This window comes from Rousettus aegyptiacus, unplaced genomic scaffold (assembly GCF_014176215.1).
Source record: "Rousettus aegyptiacus isolate mRouAeg1 unplaced genomic scaffold, mRouAeg1.p scaffold_m13_p_6, whole genome shotgun sequence".
Lineage (NCBI taxonomy): Eukaryota > Metazoa > Chordata > Mammalia > Chiroptera > Pteropodidae > Rousettus > Rousettus aegyptiacus.
Genome location: NW_023416309.1, coordinates 105,576,156 through 105,592,561, shown reverse-complemented (window position 1 = coordinate 105,592,561; position 16,406 = coordinate 105,576,156). Strand labels below are relative to the sequence as shown.

The 16,406-nt window shown below is 44.9% G+C and overlaps 1 protein-coding gene across 3 annotated transcripts in view; it reads left to right on the top strand.

Annotated features, from left to right (window-relative positions):
• PRKCA (protein kinase C alpha) overlaps nt 1–16,406 on the top strand; it is a 354,328-nt gene that overhangs the window by 46,395 nt on the left and 291,527 nt on the right. The gene's annotated exons all lie outside the window — the stretch shown is intronic.

The following is a 16,406-nucleotide window of genomic DNA, read 5'->3' as shown; positions in this document are numbered from 1 at the left end:
TCAGAAACACTGCTTGTGGCAGCAGGGAGCATGGGCGATAATAAGGAAGGACCAGCTTTTTGGATATAGGTGTTTCAGGAGCAGCAGGCAGGTCAGATTTAAGGGGTAAATGGAGCTTATTTGCTTGCAGCATCTTTATGGAAAGTCTCAAAGCTACTCATCATCCAAACTGGATAATGTGGTTTCTTGGCTCTTCCGCCCTCAGTTGAATCCAGGGTCAGAAACAGTGGAGCTGGTGGATGGTCGGTTCCACAGTGGCACTTGAGAAAGTATCAGTGATGTGCAGAGGGAGACTAGGGAGCCATTTTCTTCCGGTGGAGGGAATCGAGGGTATAGTCTCTGTGTTTTGTTTTGCTTTCCTTTTTGTTTTGGGTAGGTGATTAAAAATAGGCAAAGTTGGGTTTCCGTAAGCACTCGACGATCTGTGACCACGTTTTCACTGGAGTTTATTTACAAGAAGGAGGCTGTGCCCAGGGCATTAGACCAGGAGAATGTCCTCGAAGCGGAAACAAGTCTGAGTGAACTTGTGTGGGGGGTGGCGCGGAGCAGGGAGAACTACACTCCTGAGCCCAGCCGTTGACCAGCCCTCCTGCATACGGCATCCTTTTTAGATCTTGAGACTTCAGAGGCCAGACCAGATGACCTATTATCCGTTTTTTTTTTTTTTTTATGTTTCTTTCCATAGATGCAAACATTAAATTTCTCCCACCTGCCCCGTTTTTGGCTAACAGTGTGGAATCTACCCAGTCTTCCTCACTCTGCTTTTTCAATAAGTTATCTTTCATTAAAGGCGGTCGCTGCTGCTTTCATGTTTATAGATGTCCAGATTTCCTTTAGCTTTTCTTTGAGAAATTAAGTACATCAGAAGTGCCTGTCTTAACATAGTAATCGAGGTACATACAGAAAGTCCTCACTTAACATTGTTTATAGGTTCTGTGACTTAGCAAGTGAAACGCTGTACATGAAACCGGTTTTACCGTAGGCTAATTGATATAAACGGGAGCTAAGTTCCCGTGCATCTCATCAACGTCACACTGAAACGCTGAGACCACGTGGTTCGAGGACCTGCTGTCATCATCTGCCATCGCAGTGGTCAGCAGTGGTCGCAGTTCCTGTTTCCTGAGTGTGGTCTCTGCCTCGGGCCCGGATCTGAGCGGGGACTGGATCCTCTCACCGGCCCTGGGGAGGCGGACCCTGCAGGGGAGCAGTGTGAGATGTGCCCGGTTCCCCCACAGCCTCTCTGCTGCGTCTTCTGACGATCTCTGCCGCTTGCTTTCCTGAGCCACTCGCATATTCTGGAAGGAGCTGAGCGCTGTCTTACAACTTTACCTCTGATTGCCGCTTCCTCTGAGGGGACCCGCTGCCCCACCCCCGCCCACTTTCCAGCCTGGCTAACACCTCCTTGACCCTTCAGGTTGGGTGTTTCTTTCTGTCCTCTGTCCGGTCGTCCCATAACCGTCACACATTTCTGCTGTGATCGCCTGGTGTCTGATGCCTTCGCTTGACCCTGAGCTCCTTAGAGATCGAGTCTGTTGTGTCTCACGAGCTTGGTACACAGGAGACGATGGGTAAGGCTCGTTATTGACTGCTGCTTGATGGGGAAATGCATTTTACTATCTCTGTCAACTAGCATGGTGCCTGGCAGGTTTGTAGGCCCCTCAGACATATCTCGTTGCTTTATAATGACAGCATCCAATCTGGTACATTGGAGATAACCTGAATGTGCCTGACAATCCTAGCCATTGTATCTTTTTTCAGTCACACCGAAACTCATCTTGTTTTGCTTCTGCAGATAAATACTTCTAGATTAAAAGACATTGCAGAATTTAGCAGCGATTAGCCTGAGGTGTATGGTGACTATGACACGACTCCCTTTGTTTTGTCTGTCAACCCTTGTGTTTTACCAATTTTCTTTACACAGGACACTCTTTTTCCCTTTGCAATTGCATGGAATGAATCTAGAAGAAATAGTAATTGTAGTACAAAACCAGAAAAATGAAGCAATGGCGTGCCCCTTTTGGAATTGTTATCCTTTATACTTAGTTAAAAAAAACAAACAAACCAACCCCAAACTAGCCATTCGAATATAAAGATATCTCCTCACATTCCATGAGTAGTAAGTCATGGCTTCTTAATGAGGCAAGTTGTCTATTTAGTGAAGTCATAGTGTTGTTGAGACGTACATTCATTAAGAAGGAGCCTTGTTCCAATAAAGCCACATCTTCCACGTGTTCTGAACCGCGCTGGTCACGGGGAGAGACCGAACTGGACAAGGTGGGTATGGGCTTTCCGAAGAACATTATAATTTCACATGAGTCACAGCCAAGGAAACAACCCTCAATCAAAAAGGGTAATCACAGAGCTAAAACCGAAGTGTTTTGGAGCCAAAGAACAGGAACATTTGAACTTGGTCTTAAAGAGTGGATGCACTTTATGCAAGTAGTCTTGTAAGGAGAGGGAACGATGCGAGCCAAGAGCAGAGGCGTAGGGACTGGAAGACGCCAGCTCTACTAGGAGAAAAGTAAGACGTCGATGTAGAGCATGTGGGAAGAGGGAGGATTCGATGGTCGCCACTGACCATGACATATGACGAGGGGCGGTTCTCCCCTGATTTGGGGGTTTCCACCTCTCCATGGCTGCTGATTGCTCCTTATACACACAATGCGTTTACTCAGCCAGTGATTTTTGTTTTCTCTCTCATTTCCGTTTTTCCATCCCATCACGGTCTTCTGCAAACATCTTCTAATTTTAGACCCATCCGCGTGATTTTTCCAACGTACGGGTGGCTCAGTGAACCCTTTAAAACATTCTCCCGTTTGCAGACTGTAGCATAACTGAAGAAGGTAAAATCTAATTGCATCAGGCGTTTGAAAAACAGCGGTTTCTATTGTGGGTTCACGACACCCCAAAGGTCTGTCTGTAAGACTTACAAGAAACAAGTAATTCCCAAACATTAGGAGAAAAGAAAAAGGGACTCATCATTTTAAAAGCAGTATTTATCTTCAGATCTTGATGTTCCGAGAATAGATTCTTGCCTTTACAGTGCAGTTTTCTTGAGGCGTGTGTGTGTGTGTAGAACTAACTGGAATTAGAAGGGCAGACCGTGGAAAGTCCCCAAACTCAACGTTATGTTGGATTTGCAGTATATGTTGCGCAAGACAGTAGGATAGTGATCTTTGGCACCAAAAGCATCCTGCATGAGAGGAGAGAGAGGGAGACGGCTTTTCCAGTCTTGCTGGCTCCTTAAAGCCTGGTGCAGGAGAGGGGGAAAAAGCAGAGGGTGTGAGTAGATGACCCAGCTAAGGGCTTTACGTACGTGAGCTCATTTACTCCCATTTCATCAGAGGAAATTGCATATCTTAGATATATTAGACCCAAGAGTTTATGCTCTGAACCACTAGACTCTTCTTTTTACTGATGATTGCACTCTGCTCTTATAGTTACTGTTACATTACTTTCCCCAATAGATTGACTCTTTGTATACTCCATGAATAAGTCTCATGTCATCCTAAATGCTCAATAAACATTTCTTCAAGACGATTCTCCTCGACAGAAAACTGATATTATTCAATAAATGTATATCCACTGGGAGAACAGGCTTGTGAATGTTTAGTACTCCCTGGTTGTCGTAGACTTCTTTATTTAAGCAGACGTATAGAAACTATGCCAAAGCCTAACATCAATGATTTATTATGGCACCATTTAACGTTATCTGAGCTGTGGTTTTTCGTTGTTATGAACTGAGTGTTGACAGCAATGCAGCGTATTGGGAAAACATTTGAAATAGGTAACTGTTATCTTTCCTGAGTCGCCGGAGAAGTGTGAATTCAGACATTTATGTTGTTACGTGTCCATGTTGTAACTGCGATACTTCAGTACCTTTAAAGTGCACTTTAAAATTAAAATTGTGATAGCTGTAAATCTGCCATTGAAACCATCCTCACAGGCTGTCATCACCTTACCAGTTCAAAAAGCTCTATTTCTGCCTTTTTTTTTTTTTTAACTTAATAGTGTTGAAGATAGATGACCTTTTAGATGTCAACATGGATGACCTTTTTATGTATTTTATTCACAGCGCAACTGTTAGTACTTTAAGGGGGACCAAAAAATCCTTCTGAAGCCCAAAGTTTTATATGGTCTTCGATAAATAAAAAATGGATTACTGTTGGTGAAAAATGTACCTCGAAGCGAAACTTGTTCTGTTTCCTGAATGACTTTCCCAGTGAGGCTTTTCACAGTGAATTGCCTTTGCACTCCCATTTTCAGGGCCTGAAACTAAGTTAGGAGCTGATTGGAAGTTTTCTGTTCTATGAGGGATAATACAGATCGTGAATCCAGAAGAGCCAATAATTGACCCATTAACTGAATTGGACATATGAATGAGTAATTAGGGAGTTTGTCAAAGTCAAATAATAGCCTCGAATTTGAAGGGTTGAAATAGGACTAGAAAGGGAATAATGCCTAAATGGCTTGTAGGCAAGCTCCACTATGGAGAAAAAAGGACTTATAAGTAGCCAGCCCGCACTGGCCAGTTTCCTTAGAGGAGAGGATTGGGACGTTCTCACTCTAGCCAATTACCGTCGTCGACTCAGTATGCTTGCAGATCGAAACAAGACACGCAGGATCCAAAAGTCAGTCATAAATACTTTATAGTGAGCAAACAATTTAAATCATTATCTAAAATATTAAATGACTTGAGAAGCGCATTTGGGGTTCTTGTTCCGTGTCGGCCTTTATGGAACAATAATTGTCACATCAAAGTGACCCTTTCAGGTCTCGCTCCTCCCTGCCCCTCCCTGTCGTCAGATAATTATTTTGTCAGGCAAAACTAACATCTTTAGAAAACACTGCTTTTATGGTGCCCAAAGCAAGTATAACTGGCCTCAATTTGCAAACGATTCGGAATTTTAAGTTTTCAACAGGACCATACGGAATTACAGAAACCTGATTTCTGTGAAGGAAACAAAAACAGTCCGGTCGTCCTCTGTGGAGGGCGATGCGAGGAAGTAGAAAGTCCTTGACAGCAGCGTCTGAGCCATTGCCAAGAATGCCTCAGCTTGGAACCCGAGCTAAGGAGAAGCCCTTGGTCACGCTAGTGCATAGAAGACTTAATGAAAGCTTAGGGGACAGGTGAAAAATTGTGGTCTGAAAGCCAGAGGCTGTTAACTAGCCATACAGAGGTGACAAAGGTATCCAGCGAAAGCCACAGCCATCCCTGAAACAATTGTTTAAGACGAATTTAAAATCCAGAGTTTTCGAAATTTGGGGGCTTCGCTATTCTTCTGATGCCATTTTGAATTCTTTACTCCGTCCTTCAAAATCTGTTCAGCTGTCGTCATTCTAAAAGACAGTCTTGATAGTAAATGGGGCGGAATGGTCTCTCGCAAGGTCTGCTTTCCTCTCCTGGTTAAATGACCAATTGGGGTAAATCAGAGCAGTCTGTTGTGTTCGCGACAGCTGGTTCTTGGTCTCATGTAGACCAGGTTTGGATCGGAGCTACGTCTTTACTGGAATTAAGGCCCTGGGCAGGTAGGTGTTCAGTGTTCAGCTTCGACATTTCGCCTCCCTTACTAAAGTGGGGGCAGTTTGTAGTGCGTGCAGTGATACCTTGAAATGATGACATGTGAACGCTCCTCCTGCAGAATGCACGCTTGATAACCCTGACTGCATGCGCGCCCTAAAGAAGCACTTCAGAATATCACTTGCAACGGATTCCCACCCTACGGACGCAGTTCTCCATAGAAAGCAACGTGAAATTCTGACCTTATACCGAGATACCCGGCAAGTTGTCCAAATTGGTTCGTACTGTGACCTCGGCGTTCTGCCCACGGCATCTCGACCGGTGGCATTTCCGTCAGCACGTGTTTAAGGCGAGGAAGCTCATCATTTTGTTGTTTCTTACCTTGTGTTGAGTTCTGTGCATTTGGTTCAAACTGCTGTAGTTGATTGGGCATTTTGAAAATCAGGGCTCACTTTCGGCCCGTGGCAAATCTCTTGGTGTATTTTTGTGTGTGTGTGTGTGTTTCTCATCAGGATGGCTTCTTTATAATAGGGGAAGGAGAAACCGAGCACAACTGTTAAAAACACGAGATTCCGTCCAAATGCAAACTCCCGTGATTCACGTCGAGACCCCGGTTGGTGCAGGGGGCTTTGGAGTCGAGGAGGGGAGGTAGAGGCCTGGCTCTTGCTTCCTGACCCAAGTCTCTTGGCCCCGGGGAAGGTCTCAGCATCTCTAGGTTTTAGTTCACCAGTCTGTGAGTCGAGGGGTGTGGCTCGCTGACTCCCTGCGCCCTTTCTCCTCAAACATTTCAGACCAGTCGATCCCATCGACCCTTGACCGGCACCTTCTTTCCAAGAGTCCGCGAAGGGGCGACTGATAGGCATTCGGTCAGGTCTGTGTACTGTCTTTAATTCGGATGATGCGGTTTATAACTTGGCTTCTGTTGATTAGTCGGCAGTTCTGTCCACGGGGAGGCCACGTTAAACATGTTAAGCACTGGGATTTCATCCCAGACTCTTGCTCTAAGGCTTTGCCTCTTCTTAATGAGCCTCAGTGACTATCCCCATCTTATGAGGTCCAAGCTATTTTTGTACTTACAGAGGAGGAGCGTCTGAAGATTGTTCCAAGGTCCCAAGATTTCCTCACAAAACAGCAAAGGAGGAATTGGTGGGGAGGGGAGACCTGTGAGGATTGGGACATGCTCTACCCATTGTTACCAAAGTTCCTGAGGCCGACTTCAGCTAGATGTTGATCAGATTAAAGCAACTGATGCTGAGAGGAATGATTAATTAGCTTGGAAATTTTTAACTTGCGGGCCTTGAGGTTCTCATTCAATCTCCCCCGTGTCTTCCATCCCTACCCCAAATAGTCCAGTAAAATTTGTGGAATCATCTAGCCATATAAACAATCCACCTGCATTTTTTCCCCCTATTGAACGTGGTACAGCTCACTCTTTTCTGGGAAAAGAGAGGTCGTGGGGTGACGGCTCACAGGGTGTCAGCCGTCTCCGTCCTCATGTTGAGCCGGCTGCATCCCAGTCCTGGGCATCCCACATCTCACCTTGGAGGCCTCACCGAGCCACCACCTCTTCCAAGTGTCTTTCCTGCTCTCTCTCCACCCAAGACCCCAAGCAGCCTGTTTGCATCACTGCTGTGGGACCTGTTAACGACTGCCAGATAATAGCTATTTTCCTCAGGTGTCTTATCACTAGGGCGAACATATAATTTATCATCCAAACCAGGACACTTTTGACAGTGAAGTGGGGAGTACCATTAATAATTAAGCTGGGACGACAGGCGTTAGCCAGGACTGTCGGCAAACTGGACATATGGTCGCCCTGCTTGTCACTCGTCCTGGATTGAAGCCTTCTTGATGGGAAAGGACAGTCCTTATAGATCTCCTCAACCTCCACGGTGGCATAGATGTAATTAGTGTATTGCATAAAACAGGAAAACAACTTGATAAACTTCAGAGACAGGGATGGTAAATAACCAGGGCGGTTAAGTTACCGAGCACTTACCAGGTGCAAGCCGTGAGGTCGGCACTTCACACAGACGATTCCTCGCAGGAACAATAGTTCAGGGAGTGTTTTCTCAGTTTTGTCAGAGGAGGACATCGATGCATAGAGGAATTATGCATTCAGACAGTTAATACAGATATGGGGGGGGGAGGGAATAATAGTATGTAGAGCGCAAATTGTATGTTATCATAAGCATTTCTCTTCAGTGAATCTCAGACAAGAAAGAATCATTTCCCGTTTATCTCCAACAAAGGAGAGCAAATTTCTGATTAGACATGATTACAGAATGCAAGTAGCAAATAAAAGATACGGTTATGCATGTATTTTTAGTTATTTCCTCCGAGTTCCCCACCCCCCTTTGATAAAAACACCACATCTTAAACTCACAGAGAGTTAAATCTGGAGTTAATCGCTTAGCATTAACAGCGAAGCAGGATTCTCGTCTCTTCCAAACTGCCCGGCCACCCTGCAGTCAAGTCACCAATGAGGACGAGAGGAGTTTAGAATGAAGAGGGAGTTGTAGGACTCTCTCGATTCACATAAGACTGTTTTGAGACTGATCGTCCTCAGTGGAAACCGGGGGTAGCTTTGAACCTTAGAGCAACAGTCTGGGCTGCTGGTGAAGAGTACAGCCTCAGACCCAGAGTGCCCAGGTTCAAGTTCAAGCTCTGCTAACTTCCTGATCTTAGGCAGGTTCTGTGCCGCCTTCTTTCTCTCATTTTATTGATCTTGTAAGTCGTGGGTAATACCCCGAGCCCGGGGATCATCATAGGGATTCAATATATGTGAAGTTCTTAGAATAATAGGGCCTGGCATAGAGCAATACTATGGCCTTTTTATCTATTATTTACACACTACCTTTTAAAGGCCACTAAGTGATACTGTAGAACAAGAAAGGCATCATCTAATGGCCCAAGTCTTTCTTCGTGACATCTGGCAATGTTGCCTAAACACCAGATAGTGCATTTTCTCCTTAAAAGTGTTTCTTTGGGCATGAGGCAGTCCCTTGAAAGTCCCCACCCAGGGCCTGGCACATAATTGGCATCTAATACTTTTTGTTAAATCCAGCTGAGAATTTTTAAGTACTCAGTATTTCAGCAAATGCAGGAGAGTGAGAAGCCGTATCCAGAGGCTGGAGTCAGAAGGATGTAAAGTCCGGGTAGAGGCTAGGGGAAGGGGACACACAGTAATTACCGACGTGTTATGCGGCGGTAGCACCTGCTGTGGTTGTGCTGTGCTTCAGAATCTCCTGGGGGGGGGGGCCTCGTTTAAAAAAAACGCATCCCCAGCACCTGACGTTCTGACTCAGCGTGTCCAGGGGAGACCCAGGGAAGCGCACACGCGGTCGCGGCCCGGATGTGGAGAAAACGGTCGGGAGGCCAGCATCTCGCCGTCTGTGCTCTTACAGCGCTTTGGCCACTGTGACACTGGACCTCTCACCGAAGCCACCTGTGCGTGCACGCCTTGTGTACGCAGACAGAAGCGTGCTCCGAGTCTGCGCGTTAACACATCCGGATCCATACACGTGGGGCGGCACCGGTGAATCGCGGATTCTTTGTAGTGTAAGCTGTGATACAGTCACACCTTCCCAATAGCTGATAATCTCAGTTCTGCAAAATTTAAAAAAAAAAAAAACTTCTACTCTTGGCCGCATCGTTGTGACTTTGTGTTATTTTGTCAGAGGTACTCTTTATTAACACATCCCCCAAATCCTTAGATTTTGCTTTTTTAAAGCCAAAATATGGAAGTATATATATATATATATATATATATATATATATTTTTTTTTTTTTCTCAGCAGTTTTCTCTGGAGAGTTTCCCTCAGAAATGAACGAGCTGGATTAGCCAAGGCGGCTGGCTTGGGGCGCACATTGCTGTGTCATCTTTCATGAAGGAAACTCAGCAGCAATCTACAAAGGCAGCAGAGGGAGATTAATTTGTGGCCCCAACATGTCGCTACTAATTGTAAAAATGTAGAACTCTCTATGCTGTCACAGAAAGATGGTTGATATGAATACATGAAAAAGTGGGTTAAAGAACATCATCGCAAATAATGTAATAAAGAACTAATATTTCCCGAGTGCTTATCATGTGGCAGACACTCGAAATGTATTATCTCCTTTAATCCCTACACTAGACCTATGAGTTTAGTGATGGACTCATGGCCCAGGGATGGAAGCGACTTTTCCAAGGTCACACAGCCTGAACGTGGCCACCAAGGCTCTGTGTTTTAACTGTCATGTGATCTACATTGGTAGGTACATTTTCTATTTTTAAAGAATGTCGACCATGTTTATTTGATTGGTAGGAGAAGAGTGATTTTATTTTTTTCTACTCCTCTGATTTTTTTTTTTGTCTTTCCTCAACCACTAGTCGTTTCTTAAGTAAACCAAGAAATAATCCTAATGGCTTTCTGAACACGTACAGTTGGTTATTGGTATTGCTTTTGTCATGCAGGGCCTTACACGGAGACCAAAGAGAAGCGAAACCAATGAACTGTTGTAAAGAATCTGCCCTTGAAATCCTTCCTCCTGTTTTCATTATGACTTTCCATCCCGTAAACAGGGTAGATTGTCTCTCGGTTAGTCACGTGTCGAGTACTCAAGGCTTAGATGTAGGTGAGAAGCCAGATTCAATGGTCCTCAGGTTTTTAGCATCTAATCAGTCAGCCGCAGGCCTTAAGCAGCCCTTGGCATTGGTAAGGGGACCAGTGTGTCACTGGGTGTCTGCTTCAGTCCTGAAGGTGGGGTCAGGCCGGGCTGCGGCAGTCGGGGAGGCCAGCCCTCTTCCCCACTGGACAGTGCTCACCTTGCTGGTGCTCCCAGATCTGTCTTGTGGGTCCGGATGGGCACGTGGGGGCTCTGGGTGGGGGAGCTTCGCCCCACGTGCTGCCTGGGCGGGGCCTGCACCCCGGCTCCACTTCCTCCCGAGGCCTCTGTCACCCACCTCCGGCAGCCCCTTCAACTCTCCTCACTTGGCCCTCCCCCTTTGGGTTCGCCCTCTTGCCCGCCGCGTGTGGGCAGAGGGTCCCTTCTGGAGGAGTCCCGAGGGGTGTGTCCTCACAAGCGACCGCCGAAGGCCTGCTTCTCTCCTGGGTTTGTTGCCGTCAAGGTTGTGTGGCTGTTGCCGCCCTGGTCTCCTCTGCTATTCTCATGGCCTCGTCTGTGTTCGTTACCATGGCGCCAGTCTGGCCTAGAGGAGCCTCTGCTATCTAATTTCCTTCCTCATTCTCCCGTCCCCTCTGCACCTCCGCCCCTGACGTTAGTTAAGCAAGCAGACAAGTCCTGGCCGGCATCGTAAAGTGGCGCCGGTGAGGGACGTAGTGGCATTGTCACACCTGCCAATCTCCTGAGTGTCCGCCGAGTGCCCCGCACCTGCGAGCTGCGTCCTTTCTGTGTTGCGTCTTCATCCTTCTGCGTGGTATGTGGCCTTGAGGTGGACGATCGTTTCATGGAGGTGTCTACCATCGAATGAGCGGATGCGTTTATCATCTTACCTGTGTATCCTGCAGCGGATTTCTGAGTTCTGGGAGCACTAAGCCTGGAGGAAAAGAAATTGAGCAGAGTCAAGTTAGAAATCGTTTCAGTTGTAGGTAGTGAGCGTTCGAGGAAAAGAAAATTCCTAAGTCTGGTTAATGAACACTTACTTATTGCCTGTCGGCTGTTGGCACCCCAGGCCGAAGACTGGGAGGGCACTGGCTTTGTATGCGAGCAGCTTGTCCATTTGACTTGCTAGCCAAAGACAGGTAGTGATGGAGGGCTGCACAGTAACAGGTGGTGTGAATTCCCTGGGTCTGCGTTTTCAGAGATGGAGCCAGAGATGCGTCTAGCTGACCTCACCTGTCCGCGCTTTGCCTTGTTGGCCAAGCACTCCTTGGTGAAGTGAGGTTAGGTCTCTGGGAACAGCATCGAACTTACTGTACCAGATGCTCTCTGTGAGTCACATTCCTTTACCCGGTGTGCCGTAAAAGCTTTCGGGGCAGTGCGTGTGTGTACGTGTGCACGCACGCACACACGCATGCATCTTTTCTACCATTTTAAGCAGTCAGTTTCATCTCCTCTGGCCTTGCTTTACCCTTCAGGCTGTCTGCCAGGGAAGTGCTGAATTGGGGGAAGACAGGTACAGCAAAGAGAAATGCACAGTTCTGGCTTCTCAGGCCAGTCCTGCCCATCGGAACCATACGGAGTTGGCACATTGCTCGGTCCTCCTCAGCCTGGGTCCCTCGGATGGCTGGAAAGGAGGATGCTGGTACCTGCCTTGCCGATGCATTGAGCTCTGAGGATCAGCTGAGGTCACGGATAATGACAGGCTGAGCACTCGTAAAACATACCGAGCTAGGCAAATGTTCCGTTATCTACCCGATACGTGTTTATTTTCTTCTTCCTCTATGCCAGGCACAGTGCTATGTCCCAGCTCCCCTCAGGGTGTAGACCCAAAGTCTGCAGTTTACACTGGGGTTCACTCTCAGTATTGTACGTTCTATGGGTTTGAACAAATGTATGATGACATGTGTCCATCATTATAACATCATAGTATTTTCACAACCCTAGAAATCCTCCTTGCTTCACCTGCTGCTCATCTCTACACTCTCTGCCCCCAGAGAAACCACTGAATTTTTCACTATAGAGCGTTGTCTTTTCCAGAATGTCGTATAGTTGGAATCGTACAGTTATGCACCCTTTTCAAATTGCTTTCTCTCTCTTAGGCGCATGCATTTAAGTTTCCTCCATGTCTTTTGATGGCTCGATAGCTCATTTCTCGCTAATGATCTTCCATTGTCTGGATGTACAATGGTTTATCCGTTCACCTCACGGAAGGGCATCTTGGTCGCTTCCAAGTCTCGGCAGTTATGAATCCTGTCAGGAGTCTTGCTTGGTACAGCCTCAACTTTTTGAGTGTGGTTAGTCTTTTTACCCCCTTGGGCACTCAGGAAACTGAGGCCAAGGAACAGCTCGTTCCGAGTCCACCAGCGACTGCGCCGGTGTAGAACCCAGGCACCTAGCTTCTTATTTCTGTCATTGCTGATTGTCACCGTTCAGTGCGAATGGATGAAAGGGGAAGTTAAAAAGCGTCGAAGACACTCAGTTGTACACAACATATTTTAATGTGAGGTTCTGATTTTTTTTTTTTGCTCTGTCACGTACATCTTTTTCGAAATAACAGTTTTATTGAGATGTAATTCACATACCACTTTAAGTGATTTTTAGTACATTCACAGAATTGTGCTACCGTCCACACCACCTAATTTTAGAATATCTGCATCACTCTGGGCAGAAAACCCACACCCGTCAGCAGTCCCTTCCCATTTCTTGCTCGCCGGCAACCGTGAATCTGCATTTTGTCTCTTTGGATTTGCTTATTCTGGACCTTTCATTTCAATGGAATCGTATAACATGTGGCTTTCAGGGTCTGCTGTCTCTCACTTAGCATAATGCGTTCAAGGTTCATTCACGTTGTGGCATTTTCGTGGCTAAATAATGGTTCATAAACAATATTTTGTTTACCGTTCATCAGTTGGTGGACATTTGGGTTATTCCCTCCTTTTGAGTATCATGAGTTAATGCTGCTGTGAACATTTCCGTACATATTTTTTTGCGTGGATGTGTTTTTCATTTCTCCTGGGTATATGCCTAGGACTGAAATTGCTGGGTCATATTAATTCTATGTTTAACATTTCAAGGCTCTGCCAAACTCCTTTGCAAAGATGCCGCCCCATTTTGCAGTCCTACCAGCAGTGAGGGGTTCCAGTTTTTCGACATCCTTGCCAACACTCGTTATGGCCTTTGTCCCTTTTCATCCTCCCGTTCGGCGCGAAGCGGTATCTCATGGCTCCCGTTTTCATTTTTCTAATGCCTAATGTTGCTGAACATCTTTTCACATGCCTATTGGCTATATCTTCTTTAGAGACATGCCTCCAAGTTCTTGAGTTATTTGTCTTTTTATCGAGTTGTATGTATTCGTATATTCTAGATGCAAGTCTCTTATTGGATAATGATTTGCAAATATTTTTCCCATTACGCGGGTTGTCTCTCCACTTTATTAATGGTGTTCTTTGAAGCACAGACTTTTAATTTTGATGAAGTCTAACTTATGCGTTGTTTTTCTTTTGTCGATTATATTTTCAGTGTCTAAGCAACCATTGCCAAGTATAAGGCCAGAAAGATTTACTCCTATTTCTTTAAGGAATGTTATGGTATTAATTATCATGCTTAGGTCTTTTGCTCCCTTTTGAGTTATGTTTTGGGGCTTTTCTAATTTTTTTGTTGTTAAAAATAATCTTTGGTTAGAATTATGGAAGTATATAATGGATTGAAAAGTATTCTGATTTTTCTAAAAAGGATTATGGTGCTCAGCTCTGCCCTTTTGAAATTACTAGTCACAGGATACCAAAATTGTAGGTTTAGTTTTTTGAAGGAATAAATAAATACCTCAGTCTCAAATTAATTTTATTCTAAAACTGAGCTGACTTCTAAGACAAGATCCAATTTAGGAAATGTTTTGACGTTGCCCCAGCAAGCATTCTAGAAACACATATTACAAAAATAAGAATGTAAACATTCGTTTGGTCTGCTTCATAGGGAATTTTCTTTTAAGTATTGTATTTGACTCTGGGAAAAACTTGATTGTCTGCTCATACTTATACATTCTTGAGATATGTAAATAGACCAGTTTAAATCAGAAATAGTAGGTACATATACTCAGGTCCCTCGTAATCTTTTTTAGAAATGAGGAAATTAATAGTACATATCTTATGGGGGATTATATTAGTCAACATATTAAAAGGGCTTGAATAGAGACTGATGCTTAGTTCATGCTCAAGTGCTTATTAAATATTTATTAAAATATTTCCAGTATACAGTTAAGCCACCAGCATAATTTGTACTTCTAACTTGAATGTTAAATACTACCATAGTGTTTTTGAAGTATTATGTAAATATATGTTAATTATTAATTTTGCCCACAGTAAAGGAATAATGCGGTTTTTATAAATAACAATGAGATAGTGTAATAACATTTCTATTATTTATAACATTTTTCTCTTAGTTGTAATAGCCTAGGTTCAGAAGAGCAGCTGGAGGACCAGGAGGGAGACAGACAGATGTGTCAGATTACTGGGTCCTTATGGCAGCGTGGCGGGCGAAATGCTGCCAGGGCTGTCCAGAGTGGCACCGATGACCGTCAGAAGCAAAACCAAACAGGCAAAAAAAAAAAAAAAAAGCAACAGGCATGTGAGTCCAGTTTGGACTTCGATTGAACAAGCCATCGAAAGGACTTGCCGTTAGATGTCATTAGTGCGGAGCAACAGGATAGATGGGGATTTGCTAACACATGAGGTTAGGATGTAGCGAAGACCGTCCCACTCTCTTAATAGTTGATGAATCTTACTGCTCCGCTCGCCGCGTTCTGAGAAATGGTTTGGCTTGCTCTGCCGCCATTTTTGAGAATTCTGTCTCTCCGACCTGTCGATTCAAGAGGAATATAGCACGTGACCAAAATACTATTCCCTTCCTGTTTACAGAGCTCTGTAGTAATTGGGAGAGGACTTCGGAAGCTCCCTTTGAAACGCGTGGTGATGTGTGATGACGCGGTTCCTGGTTTCTCAGTAGGGAGTAAGGTTCTGGGGAAAGCTCGGAGGGGCGCAGAATGCCAGATGGTGTGTAAGAGAGGGGGGCGTTTCGTGTCCTCTTCCGTTCATCTCCATTATGGAAAATTTTTAGACGCGGATTAATTTTGTAGGAGGGGCATCACACTAAGCCAGGAAGGGCTAGGCTGGGAGAGCTTTCGCGGAGAAAACCTGGTGTCCTCTCAAGCCGGGGCCTTCAGAGCGGCCGCAGGGGTGGGCCACACTTGGGAAGGCCACGGGCTGAAGGCTGGGAGAAGAGAGACCCACCAGTCTTGTGTTTTTGACTAGAGGCGATGCACGAAGGGCCTTCGGCTTTGACTAAAGAGTTAAGTCATTAAAGTTGGCTTCTGCTATCACCAGTTTTATTTTAAAGTATCAACTATTTTAACGTTCATAATAAATAGAAAAAAAAAAAAGAAAGTAGAGAAATAAAGGAGCCTAAGCCTAGTGGTTCTCAATCAGGTGATTCCGACCTCCAGGGGACATTCGACAATACCTAGAGACAGCTTTGATTGTCACAACTGGTGGCGGACATGCTGCTGGCCTCTAGTGGGTAGAGTCCAGGGATGCTGTTCGACATCATCAGCAGAACAGACCCCAAAGGAACGACAGCCCCCGAAGTGCCCATAGTGTCGAGGTTGAGAAATCCTGCAATAGTTCCGTCTGACACACACAGTGATCCCACCTAATTAGGAGCTGTCATGTTGGTATATCTGCTGTCATCATTTTATATGCATGGACGTCATTGTGTACATAGCTTTTTGTATCTAGAGCTTTTCATTAAGCATTACATCCTAGTAAAAAAGGGTTACCATATGGTCTTCCAGACTTCGTAGCCCATGTTTCTTTACTGTAAATATTCTAAATTACTGCTCGTGTGAATGACCTATAATGAACACCTTTGTGCATTTGGCTTTTTCTGAACTTCCAATTATTTTCTGAGGGTAGGATTTACAAGCGTTCATATTTTTCTCAGGGGTGGATTTTATTTTAATGGTTCTTGGCAAATATTCCAAATTGCTTTCCAAAGGCATAGTACTAATTTCAGAGTGTCATCAGCTACGAATGGACTTCTTGTTTGCCTAGGGTTTTGCCAGCAAAAAAGTGTTAATGTTATGAGAAAAAAAAATTTTTTTTTTTGCTAGTTTAGTAGGCAAAAGTGGTGTTTCTTTAAATAGATGTCCTTTACAATGTGCTTTTTTTTTGAGAGACACATTATCCTTATCATCATCATCACTCACATCAGTCACACAGCTATTCAT